At 42.2% G+C, this 12,579-nt stretch overlaps 1 pseudogene; it reads right to left on the bottom strand.

Moving 5' to 3' along the window:
* Nucleotides 1-4,263: 4,263 nt before the first annotated feature.
* On the bottom strand, nt 4,264-12,146 carry LOC144234653 (spermine synthase-like; annotated as a pseudogene).
* Nucleotides 12,147-12,579: the final 433 nt, after the last annotated feature.

The raw sequence follows: 12,579 nt of genomic DNA, 5'->3' as shown, positions 1-12,579 counted from the left end.
TTAGATTCTGTGTCTCCCTCTCTCTGCCCCTCCCCTGCTCACACTCTGTATCTCTCTCTCTCTTGAAAATAAAAATAAACATTAAAAAAAACTTTTAAAAATGTTATTTACAGATGAGGAAATAGTGAAGGCTTTCCCACATTATAGATGAAGAAATAGTGAGGGCTTCACTCCAGTGTGGCTTCTCAAATGTTCAGTCAGGCTTGAATAAGAACAGGCTTTCCTTCAGTCCTTACATTCACAAGATGCCTCTCTGGTGTGAGTTCTAAAAGTTACTAAAATATGAAGTCTTGGAGCCTTCCCCACATTCACCACATTCAAAGGAATTCTCTCCAGTGTCAGTTTGCACACGATAAGGGCTGAAAACCAAGTGAAAGCTTTCCCAGATCACTTACTTGTATAGGGCTTCTCACCACTGTGACTCTGTACATGTTTGTAAAGGTTACAGGGCAAAGTGAAAGATTTCTCACAATTCTTAAATTGATACGCTTTCTACCCAGTGTGAACTGTTAAATGGACATTACGTTGGGAGGAAATCATGAATGGTTTCCCACAACTTTTCCATCCATAGGGCTTCTCTCCAGTATGAATTCTCACATGTTCATCAGTATATGAGGAACTACTGAGGGCTTTCCCACATTCCTTACATTTATAGAGCTTCTCCCCAGTGTGAGTTCAAACATGTTTATGAAGGCCTAAGCACCTAGCAAAGTGTTTCTTCCCACATTTGTTACATTCATAGGGCTTTTCACCCCTGTGAGTTTGTACATGATTCCAAAGGACTGAGGCCCAAGCAAAATATTATCCATATTCCTTACATTGATGGTGTTTCTCTCCAGTGTGTATGATTCAATGAGAATTAAGATAGGAGAAAGTAGTGAAGGCTTTCCCACATTCCTTACTTTCATAGGGCCTTTCACCATTGAGTTCACATATGATTAATAAAATGTGAGCACCCTATGAATTCNATTCCAAAGGACTGAGGCCCAAGCAAAATATTATCCATATTCCTTACATTGATGGTGTTTCTCTCCAGTGTGTATGATTCAATGAGAATTAAGATAGGAGAAAGTAGTGAAGGCTTTCCCACATTCCTTACTTTCATAGGGCCTTTCACCATTGTGAGTTCACATATGATTAATAAAATGTGAGCACCCTATGAATTTTTTCCCACATTCCCTATAAGGATTTATTCCAGTGTATGTGTGCATGTGAAATTTAAGTACTGAAGAATAAATACATGTTTTCCTCCCAAAAAATCCTGATGAGATGCTGACCCTTTGCTTTGATATTGGGTTTCCCATTCTAAAGAAAAACAAAAATNACCTAAGCGAAAGTCGGAAAGTCGGACGCTTAACCGACTAAGCCACCCAGGCACCCCGGGTTTCCCATTCTAAAGAAAAACAAAAACNTACTGAAGAATAAATACATGTTTTCCTCCCAAAAAATCCTGATGAGATGCTGACCCTTTGCTTTGATATTGGGTTTCCCATTCTAAAGAAAAACAAAAATGTAAGCATTTGCAGAAACAAATGACAGGTTAAACAATTACAAAAAGATAAGGCTCGGTTTTATTTATTTTCATGTTAAAAATGGTGGAAAAAAATAAGCAAGAAAGATTTCAGCAACTTGTACATGGGGAAAATGTGACAATTAAGTGTGGATGGTCAATCTTTAGTGGTTCACTAAAAAATAATTTCTTCAAAATTATGATGGTGAGCAGTCACAGAATGTTATCAAGGTAGAGGAGTGGGAAACCTTTGGACAAGGAGGACATACCAAAACACTAAAGAACTACAACAGGTCATTTTGTGGAGCATAGAAATTTTAAGTAGCAGAGTGAGGGAAGTTGGAGATACCCAAAAGCATCAGAGACAAATGGCTTCAGCACTAGGAGACAAAATGTATCTTAAACTTTTACACAGTAGGGCACCTGGGTGGCTCAGTTGGTTAAGCCTCTGACTTCAGCTCAGGTCATGATCTCACGGTTCCTGAGTTCAAGCCCCACACTGGGCTCTGTGCTGACAGCTCAGAGCCTGGAACCTGCTCCTGTGCTGACAGCTCAGAGCCTGGAACCTGCTCCTGATTCTATGTCTTCCTGTCTCTCTGCGCGCGCTCTCTCTCTCTCTCTCTCTCAAATAAACATTTAAAAAAAAACTTTTACACATTAAAGTTGCAAAGATGTCATAACTCAGACTGACCAGTGACATTTTTCTCATTCACCAGTGATGTTTGTAACATTCACATTGGAAAACTCTCTCCTCTGTCCTCAGCACTTACTGTTCCAACTGAGCAATCAGCGTAGGCTTCAACGGTTGCTATCTTGTTCACGGGGAAAGGTATATTAGTAAGAGAGGCTCGTTCAAGGGAGGACAAAGCTTCCGATAAACCCAAAACTATATTTCTAATGAAAGCAATGAAATTATTATAGAAGGACGAAAAAGGCAAACACCCCTTTCTGTGTGCAAAAGATTACTTCTCTCTGACTCATGAAAGCCCATTTCAAGCATATGTACACATTTACAGAGCACAGATATTTATTCAAATAGGAAATAAAGGAGAGGAGACCAAGAGATCTTCCTTCTGGTGGGGAAACCATTAGAGCAGCGGTCCTCAAATGTTGGGAGTGCATCACAATCATCAGGATGGCTTACTGAACATAGTAGATGGGGCAACAATCCCAGTTTTCTAATTCAGAATGTCAAAAGTGGAGTCTGAGAATGTAAATTCCTAGCAGCATGATGGTGCTGCTGTTGGCCCTTAGGCCACATTTATAGGACTAGATCAAAACCCATTAGTGCAGTGAAATTCCTTCCTAGTCTGAGATGCCTATATATCCCTGCACACACTACTGCCATAAAATACCAGAGTAGCCCTGCTTCACTTGGAGCCAGAAAAGGTACTTGTTAGCCAGGATGCCAATGAGGAAAGGGGTCATAGTCTTCTTTTACAGGTGTGGAAACCTAATCCCTGAGAAATTTGGTTCTTTATTTGCCCAAGATAATAAAACTCGTCAATGGGATTATTCAACACCGAGTCCCAAAGCACACATACCAGGAAGATGACTTAGAGAACAGCATTCTCTGGCACATTTCAGCTCTTTCTAACGAACCAGTAGCATGACTACTTAGGGCTAGATCCCTGGGCCCTATATTGTGTAAGGATGACCTTTATAATCCTCTGAAAATGAGAATCAACAATGACTTACATTGGGTCGAATCAAGGCTGCCATCCTGGGAGAGTGATGGTGAAGTCTGCCTAATGAGAAATTTGATCACTCAAGTACAACTTATGAAACTATGTGAACATGGCAATCTTCATTTCTCTAACATAGGGTTACCCAGAGTCCTTTCCATATCATCATTAATCAGTAAGCATTACTCATCCGTCATTAAACATCATACATTAGCTCTCTCTTTGCAGATGGTACATGGGAGATTCGCTGACATCAACTACCATTCACTGAGGATCAATATGTGACAGATGTCTATTTCACCAGGAGCATTATGTATATCAGGCTCACTTAATTATCACAACAACCCTTATCCAGAATTGAATAGAAATAGGTTTGTCTCAAAAGGTTCTTATTCCTGAAGAATATCAGATATCAGTCTAAACTTGCACTGTCCATTTTGGTAGCCACCAGCCACATATACTATTGAGTACTTGATATGCAGTCAGTAAAACAGGGTTTGTAATTTATTTTATTCTCATTTTTAATTTTAATCAAAGCATTGCTGTTCATTTTTCCTTAACTTTTTCTTATAAGCACCAAATTTTAATATCTAAGTCAATTTTCTGGGAAAGAAACACCATTAAGGACTTCCCTCCAGAACAAAAACAATGTTCATTCCTCCAAACAACCAAATTTGAAGTCAACCAAAACCAAAACATAAAGCCCACACACATATAAGAAAGTAAGAAAAATCACAGTCTAAGGGTTTGCTGCACTTAGCAGGCTTCACTGTGCTGTCTAATCATCCTTCAGTGGACCGTTCAAAAAAATAACACTCTGGCTCATCAAAATATACATTTTCCATTTGCTTTTTGTTTTTAATTAAAAATAATAATTAGGAGCACCTGGGTGGCTCAGTCGGTTGAGCATCCAACTTCCGCTCAGGTCATGATCTCGCGGTTTGTTAGTTTGAACCCCGCGTCGGGTTCTGTGCTGAACGCTTGCTTAGAGCCTGGAGCCTGCTTCGGATTCTGTGTCTCCTTCTCTCTCTGCCCCTCCCCCGTTCACCCTCTTTCTCACTCTGTCTCTCAAAAATAAATAAATGTAAAAAATAAATTAAAAAAAAAAAAAAGAATCAGTCTGAGAAACTCCCATGTAGAATCTTCTTCTGGAGATGTAGAGATTGGAATGGCATCAAATCATTAATCACACAGTTAAACTCTCTTTGACTCACTTCTTCAGTACTGGAATATAGTCTTCTATTAGAACCAATAGCAGTCTCCTTTAAGATTGCCTAAGATGTCGCCACATGTTTTTCGCATGTATTTCTTACATCAATCACCATTTGGTCAATCTCTATCACAGTGACCATCTTTGGTTGCAGTTTGACTATTTTACATAATATACCTCCATCTCTTACCCCTAGAATCAGCACATCTTTTCCACTGACCATGATGACCTGGGTGTATGCCAAATCACTGTCCACCAGATTAACATCCCCACTAAGGATGAGAATATTTACAAACTGCTTTGAGTGTAGAATGTTAATGTTCTGATAAGGTGGATCTTCATCATACACTACTTCATCTATGTCATACTCAATCAGACGACCATCAGTGGTGGGTATCTGTCCATGGCCCCCTCCTCGAACTATGGGTGTTAATTTTTTCCTTTGTTAATTGAGATGTAAGTGCCATGCAATCAACTGTGTAGATCTTAAATGTTCTGTGGATGAGCACTGACAACTGTATTTACCGGTGTAACCAGCAATCTGGCAAGGTGCAGAACATAATCATCTCCTCTGAGAAAAGCCCTCTTCACTTTTCTAACTTATTCCTTCAGCCTTATCTAGACAATCATTTCCATCAATTACTAGATAAGTAGTTTGCACATCATCTACAAATCTATTTTCTTACTCTGTTGTTTAAAGAAACAATAAGGGAAAAACACTCCTAACTCTCCCAGTGGAAGTGTAGACATGTCCACTTATTTCTGTCAAGCATTGGTTTATATTTTGTATAACAATATTACTGGGTGGATACAAATTCTGGAATTGTATACTTCGGAAGAAATCAAATCTTTTAATGTACAGAACTCTATCTCTAGTAATGCTTTATGACAGTGTTGTCTGACATGAAGATCTACTCTTTTGGTGAGCTCTTTGCATATCAAGGGTAGCATTATGACTGAAAGTCCTTACTTTGCTGTACATGGCACAGGGCCTAGCTCAATCACCTGGTGATCGCTGACTGACAGACCAAGACCATTGAGATCCTCCACGTCATTCAAAACACATTTATCTAGACTACACTTAAATAACAGTCCCTAACAATGTATATATCCCAGTTTTTCAGAAATGTACTTAAATACTCTAAGAACACAAGGGTGTGGAGATCTCAGTCTTTTGAGCATTTACCCACCAGCGAAGGTACGACTGCAAACTAAACACTTATTTCCCATGGATTCCTGATGCAGATATTTGGTGCTCTGTGTTTCACACTTGTGGCCCCACAGTTCACTCAGCTCATCTGCCCAGCAGTCATGGCTTGGCTGCAGTCCAGAGGTTTACAAATGCTTGCCTAATGCCTGCTCACTACCTCTGCCCCAGGCAACCCAACAAACTTCTTTACAACCAGTGGACTGCAAGAATACTGTTGCCAGTAAGATGTGGCGCAGTCTTGGGGAGAAGCCCCACCCCTACAAATCTGACCTTTCTCATATACTCTTCATCCACTCTAGGGTCTGTGAGAGTGTTCTTTTATATATTTATATATATACTTTTATATACTTACTCATATATATACTCTTCCCATGTATATCCAGAATCAAAGAGTGAGTTTTGACTCTTGGTTAGACGTAGATGTATACAAAATTGAGACAGAATGATACCAGGAGATACATCTGAAAAGATGAAATCTTGGGATTGATTTCATCAAAGCTTTGGTCTGAAGCAAGGACCTAAGCTCCCTGACATGGGAAAGACAGCTGTTTCACATAAATCAAGCTATTACCTATGGCTCATTGCGAAGATGTGCAAACAGAAGTACTTGCCACGAGAGTTCAAGTGAATGTTATGTTTAGCTGTTACCACAGCAGTGATGACCACAAGGAATGTGACAAGTAATGGATACTTTTGACTAGACTTGCACAGAAAATGATCTGCTCATATTTGCTAAATTACAACTAAATTACACCTCAAATCAAGGTCTGAGAAGAAGCTTTAGACAGCTCTTAAAAATCACATTCTTTGTGGCCACAGCACTGACACAGTTGAAAATCAAACACAGAATTTAACTGTACAGGTAAGATTACAACCGCAGTTAGAGTAGCTGTCTCAACTAGTTGCTCGTGTGGAAATTATGTCACTGATAAAGGAAAAAATGAGAATGTGAAAACTAGAATGGGGGCATCGAGTCGGACCAAGATGAAACTGGCAATTTTGAACCTACAACACATTGAGCTATCCTTAGCAGAGAAATAGCCTACCCTTTGGTTTCTGAGATGAGCCTTCCTTTGCATAAAATCACTGTGAAGATTTCACATGGGGCAGAAGTCTTGGAAGGAAATGCTGCTTCTCCCAAGGATCGACCCAAACCCCCTGCTACTCTCCCTTGTGACCTAACAAGTACACAATCCAGGGTAACAGGGATACAATACAATGAAAGAACAGCTTGTACGATAAAATAGTCCAACTAAGATAGAATGTAGAAATCTGTGGAACTGTAAGGTAATAAATTGTAAGCATGCCACACCAAGAATGGTGGAATATAATAGCCTGGGCCAAATTCATTGACATGGGTGCACTTATTAGGCAGTCTGGGTTTAATACGTACTAGCTCATAGACCTGGGGAAAGCTCTAACAGCTTAGATGGTACCACAGACACAATAGTGACCTACAGGAATGAGTTCACATGCCAGAACTCCATAACAAAATGTGAAGGAACAAAAACTAGAGAGACAGGAATGTTGCACTGGATTTGTCATGTGTGATACACAGCCCCCATTTCCCATTCTATCTGGAGGGAACAGAACACTCTTTCTACAAATGTTTTGAGAAACAAATAAGGGAAGCACCTCCATCCTTGAAGGCTCTGTGGTCATTCTTCTTTATAGGTGAGGTATGACTATATGGGATAAATCATCACTGAGGTGAACTCCCTGATTTCAGTGGCGATGATGAGGACCCAGAGCAGCAGAAATCAAGTAGGCAGCACTTAACTGCCAAAGACAAAGTGGGCACATGAACTGTCAAGAGCAGAAGGAATGAAACAGGAATCAGAATGCTTTGTCCTGCAGAGATCTTTAATGGTGGCAAACGAATCTGAAACCAATTAGTCTCTTGCAGTGAAACAGATAGGCAGCCTATTATACCAGACCTGTTCTAAAGGTCCATACAGATTTTAGGTAAAGCAGGCCAAACAGTCCCCATGCTATACTTAACTCTGACATTGTGGTTTCGAAGAACCAATGAATACATTTAACTTTGTATAAAGCTCTATGTACAGAAACAGGCAGAGGGCCAGAGTGGACCCAGGGTCCACAGAAATCAAGTAGGTGGCACTTAATTGCCAAAGAGAATGTCGGCACATGAACTGTCAAGAGTAGTGGGAATGAAAGAGGAATCAAAATGCCTTGGCCGAGAGATCTTTAGTGGTGGCTAACTAGTCTCAGCCTAATTGGTCCCCCACTTACACAGTCTCTAAAATAATCTTAGGCAGTCTCATGGACGTGCTGCAATGATGGGGACACAGCAGGTGTGGGTTGTCTCCTGGCCTCAGAGTTTCCTCTACCAGAGCTCAGGGCCCCTGCACCTCTTTACTCGGTACTTGGTGGACCAACATCACACCCCTCCTGGCACAATGGGTACTGGCTTGCCTGGCTGATTCACGTGGGAGAGAGGCCTTGTAGGCCATGGCTTTGTCCAAGTGTAAAGGGATCATGGATGGTCAGGCTCAAGTGCTCTGGTTCCTAACTCTTTGGGGTGGTATCTCTTTCCATCTAATTGCTTACAGACCAAAATGCCAAAAACAAACTTAAAGAAGATATTCAGATGCTTTCTCTACAAATGACAATTTTTAAAAATAAACTTATCTGACACATAGGGTAAAGACCATTATGTAGGAAAAGCTAAAAAGAGGATCCTGGAATTCCTCACCACTGGACATAATCATCCAGAAATAATACCAAAACTTCTGGGGGGAACTGCAAAGACTAATTCCAACATCCAGCTTGCCCCAGTACTGGGAAATAGGGGATTGGCCTTGAAGAAGTGAAAAATGGAGGTCAACAATCACCCCAAGACCAATTCCAGAAGCCTAAACTAAACCTAAACTATACTGGGTTGACATGTTTTGTCTATGCTTCTTGTATTTATGTGCATGTGCTTATTTATATATATTATTCAGTTCTATGTCCTTTCTGTTTTTGATTAATATACAAGTTATTACAGGATAACATTACAATTTAGTCTTTAGGTAAGATTTTCAAGAGACTGTGAGACTGTGTGAATTTGAAAAGTACTTTACAAATGGACTGTGATGGAGATCAAATGACACTTGATGTACATTTAAAACTCCCTTATGCAATATAATTTGAGGTACACATCACCCACAAAATAGTTGTGACATTTTGTAGCCTCTGAAACTGTAGTTAGAAAACTAAAACTGGAGGCGCCTGGGTGGCTTAGTCGGTTAAGCGTCCGACTTTCGCTTAGGTCATGATCTCGCGGTTCGTGGGTTCGAGCCCCGCGTCGGGCTCTGTGCTGACTGCCAGCTCGGGGCCTGGAGCCTACTTCCGAGTCTGTATCCCCCTCTCTCTCTGACCCTCCCTTCCTCATGCTGTCTCTCTCTCTCTAGCTCCTAGAAATAAATAAAAATATTAAAAAAAAAAAAGAAAACTAAAACTGACAGGCCTATTTCTGTAAATCAAGTTTGGTAGGACAAAACCACACCCATTTGTTTAGTAAGGGTTATGGTTACTTGTGCATCTACAAAGGCAGAGCTGAGGAATTCCAGGCTTTTTGGTCAGCAAAGATTAATGCACTTGTTGAAAGAGGACTTCAACTACCTCCATTTTGATGTCAAACTTTCTGATTAAAGTCTTCTTTCCAGCTTCTCTCTGAACTCAGACAAAAGACCATGTGGGTAAACCACCCACTACAAGAAACGAAACTTCCCCCTTCATCAATAAGGGCTGCATGATTGACTACAAGACAATGACCGATCTGAACTTCACTGCTCACCTACAGGTACATAGTGACTTTTGTTCTCCATTTCCCTTATGTAAACTTGAAAGTACTTTAAACACAGTCTTTGAGATGCTAGTTTCCTGTCTTCTCAGTGCTGGCCTCCCTCAGATATATTCCGGTCTTGTTTTAGAACCATTCATTTCTCTGTCTTTGGATTTTGTCAGTAGAGAGTAACTGAACCTGGTCTGTTTTTGACCCCTGGAGCCAGGTGCTCTTGCCTCTATGTGGGCTCTGTCTACATTATCACCTAAGTTCTTACAGAAAGAAAGTTGGCCAATCTCTATACTGGACCAAATTACCAGTTTACAAAATTTAAAAAAAAAAATTTTTTTTAATGTTTTATTTATTTCTGAGAGAGAGAGAGAGAGAGAGATAGACAGCATGAGCAGGGGAGGGTTATAGAGAGAGGGAGATACAGTATCTGAAACAGGCTCCAGGCTCTGAGCTGGCAGTCAGCACAGAGCCCGACGCGGGGCTTGAATCCATGAACTGTGAGATCATGACCTGAGCAGTAGTCGGATGCTCAACCGACTGAGCCACCCAGCCGCCCCACCAGTTTACAAAATTAGAGGAAATAAGGGAAACATTTAAACACACCATGAATGGGGTACATATGTGGCTCACTTGATGGAACATGTGACTTGTGGATGTCTAGGTCACATCGGATGTAGAGATGTAGAGATGAAAAACAACAACAAAAAAACAAAGAACAAAAAAAAAAAGCCATGAAAGTAAAATCAGAAATAACTAAAATATACGTTTCTCAAAGAATGTATGACTCCTCCATGTCGGTATTATGAAGAAACAGTAGCTCTGCTCTAGGTTAAGAAGACACTAACAGATATAAACAATTGTCATATATAAATGTTGACTGCATCATAGATCTAAAAACTTATTCTGAAATGTAGAAAAAACGTGGAAAAGTTTTTTAAAGGATATTAGATAACATTATTAGTTTTCTTGGGGAAAATCAGTCTTACGGTTTTCATAGCAAAATGTCCTTATCTTTAGGAGATGCATTACCAAGGATTTAAAAGTCAAGTGTCATGTCTGCGATTAATTTCCTATGTACTCTCAAAAAGTCTGCTAAAAAATGTATGTCTTTATTCAGAGAGCAAAAGACATGCAAAGAGCTAAAATGATGAATCAACTGGACATTCAGGGCACTACTTGTTTACATTTCCTTTATATTGAAGATTTTTCAAAAGAAAAATGTCAATAATAAGACACTTCCTGTTAACATGAAATTCAGTTATTTTAAAAATGAAGTAAGGGGCACCTGGGTGGCTCAGTCAAGTTGAGAGACCAACTTTAGCTCAGGTCATGATCTCGGGGTTCATGAGGTCCAGACAGCATCAGGCTCCCTGATGTCAGGTGAACTCCGCTTTGAATCCTGTCTTCTCCCCTCCCCCCCAAATAAAGAAACATTAGAAGCGCATGGATGGCTGAATAGGTTGAGTGTCTGACTTCCTCAGCTCAGGTCATGATATCCCAGCTCCTGAGTTTGAGCCCCTCCCTGGGACTTGGCTGCTGTCAGCATGGAGCCCATTTCAGATCCTCTGTCCCTCTCTCTGACCCTCCCACGCTCACACTCTCTTTCAAAATTAAGCATTTAAATTTTTTAAGTGTTTTATTTATTTCTGAGAGAAAGAGAGAGAGAGAGACAGGGTGAGCAGGGGAGGGTCACACAGAGAGGGAGATACAGAATCTGAAGCAGGCTCCAGGCTCTGAGCTGTCAGCACAGAGCCGACGGGGGGGCTGGAACCCACGAACCGTGAGATCATGACCTGAGCGAAGTCGGACGCTTAACCGACTGAGCCACCCAGGCGCCCCTAAACATTTTAAATAAATAAGTAAATAAATAAATACACATTAAAAAAATAAACAAAGTAAGGTGATAAAACCTACATTCTTTACTCCTAGCAGCCTGGTGGGGATGGACAAGCTTAGGATGGCCAGTCAGATGAAAAGGCAGCGAAGCTGCTTCAGCAGCTCCGGACAACCTAGCAGTCTTTAAGCTTTAGCAAGCACCCTTAGCCTGCGTGATTGATTAGCCTTTCTTTGCATTATCTGTAGATGATTCATTCTTAGTAACAAAGAACTTCTGCACTTCCCCAGACCCCCTTGCACAACCACGTGGATATAAAGGAAACTGAACCCCTTGCACGACCTCTGGGCACAGTGGCTGGCTCCCTGTTCTCCCTTTACTGATTAACTACCCTAAAAGCCATGAAATACCCTTGAGCCCAAGCAGAAACCTCAGGGTTGACCTTGGGATAAGAGTCCACCTTCTTCCTAGGTGGTGCGCTTCCTGAATAAAGCTCCTATTGCCTTCTGATAAAATTGCTCTTGAGTGTTGGTTTTTCCAGCGACGGACAGTAGACTTGGATTTCTCTAACAGTAGATGAAAATTCTTATTTCTCTTTAGTACAAAGACCAGTGGAGCACGTGTGTGTAACTAGGAACTGAAGCATGCACACTACACGCACCGGAGAAGGCATATTACCTGCCTAGTAAGTGTGTCTGGAATAAAAGACGAGCGCAGACAAAGCCACATTCTCAGATGAAACAGCCTCTTCCCCAACAAAAGGGAACACAGGCCCCGCTGAACCAACTTTCCCAACGGCTCGGCGGCCGGGACCGGAGGCAGGGGTGGGGGTGGGGGGTGAGACTGGGCCGCTCCCAGATGAGAACCGCACGGCCCGGCCCTTAAGCGGCCCCATCGGTGACCGCGACTAAAACCGGCCTTGGACTCCCTCCTCCTCCCTCCCAATCAGGCCTTCCCCACCACAGCCGGTCCACACCTGACCACACAGGCCCATCAGCAGCCCGAAAAGCTCAACGCTGCGCAGAGGTAGCCGTGCTGGAGACCCCGGCGAGCGTGTGACGCCACTTCCGCTTCCGGCCGCGAATCGAGGGGCAGGGCTTCCACCTCGGACGGCGGAACCGGTCTTCCCTCGGGCGTGGACGAGGAGTGGCCCGCGGCGCTCGGCGCTGGCACTGAAGCCGGGATCCGGCCCGAGGTCACGGCTGGGGCAGGAACCAGGTACGAGGGTGCGGCTACGGGAGGAGGCGGGACCCTGCGAGGGGCGGGGGCGGAGAGGGCGGAGGACGGGGCCCAGCTCGTGGGCGGGCGCCGACGGGCTCGCGCCAGCG

Source organism: Crocuta crocuta, unplaced genomic scaffold, assembly GCF_008692635.1.
Source record: "Crocuta crocuta isolate KB4526 unplaced genomic scaffold, BGI_CrCroc_1.0 scaffold115, whole genome shotgun sequence".
NCBI classification, from domain to species: domain Eukaryota; kingdom Metazoa; phylum Chordata; class Mammalia; order Carnivora; family Hyaenidae; genus Crocuta; species Crocuta crocuta.
Note: the sequence above shows the minus strand (reverse complement) of the source record. Positions and strands in the feature narration are given on the sequence as shown.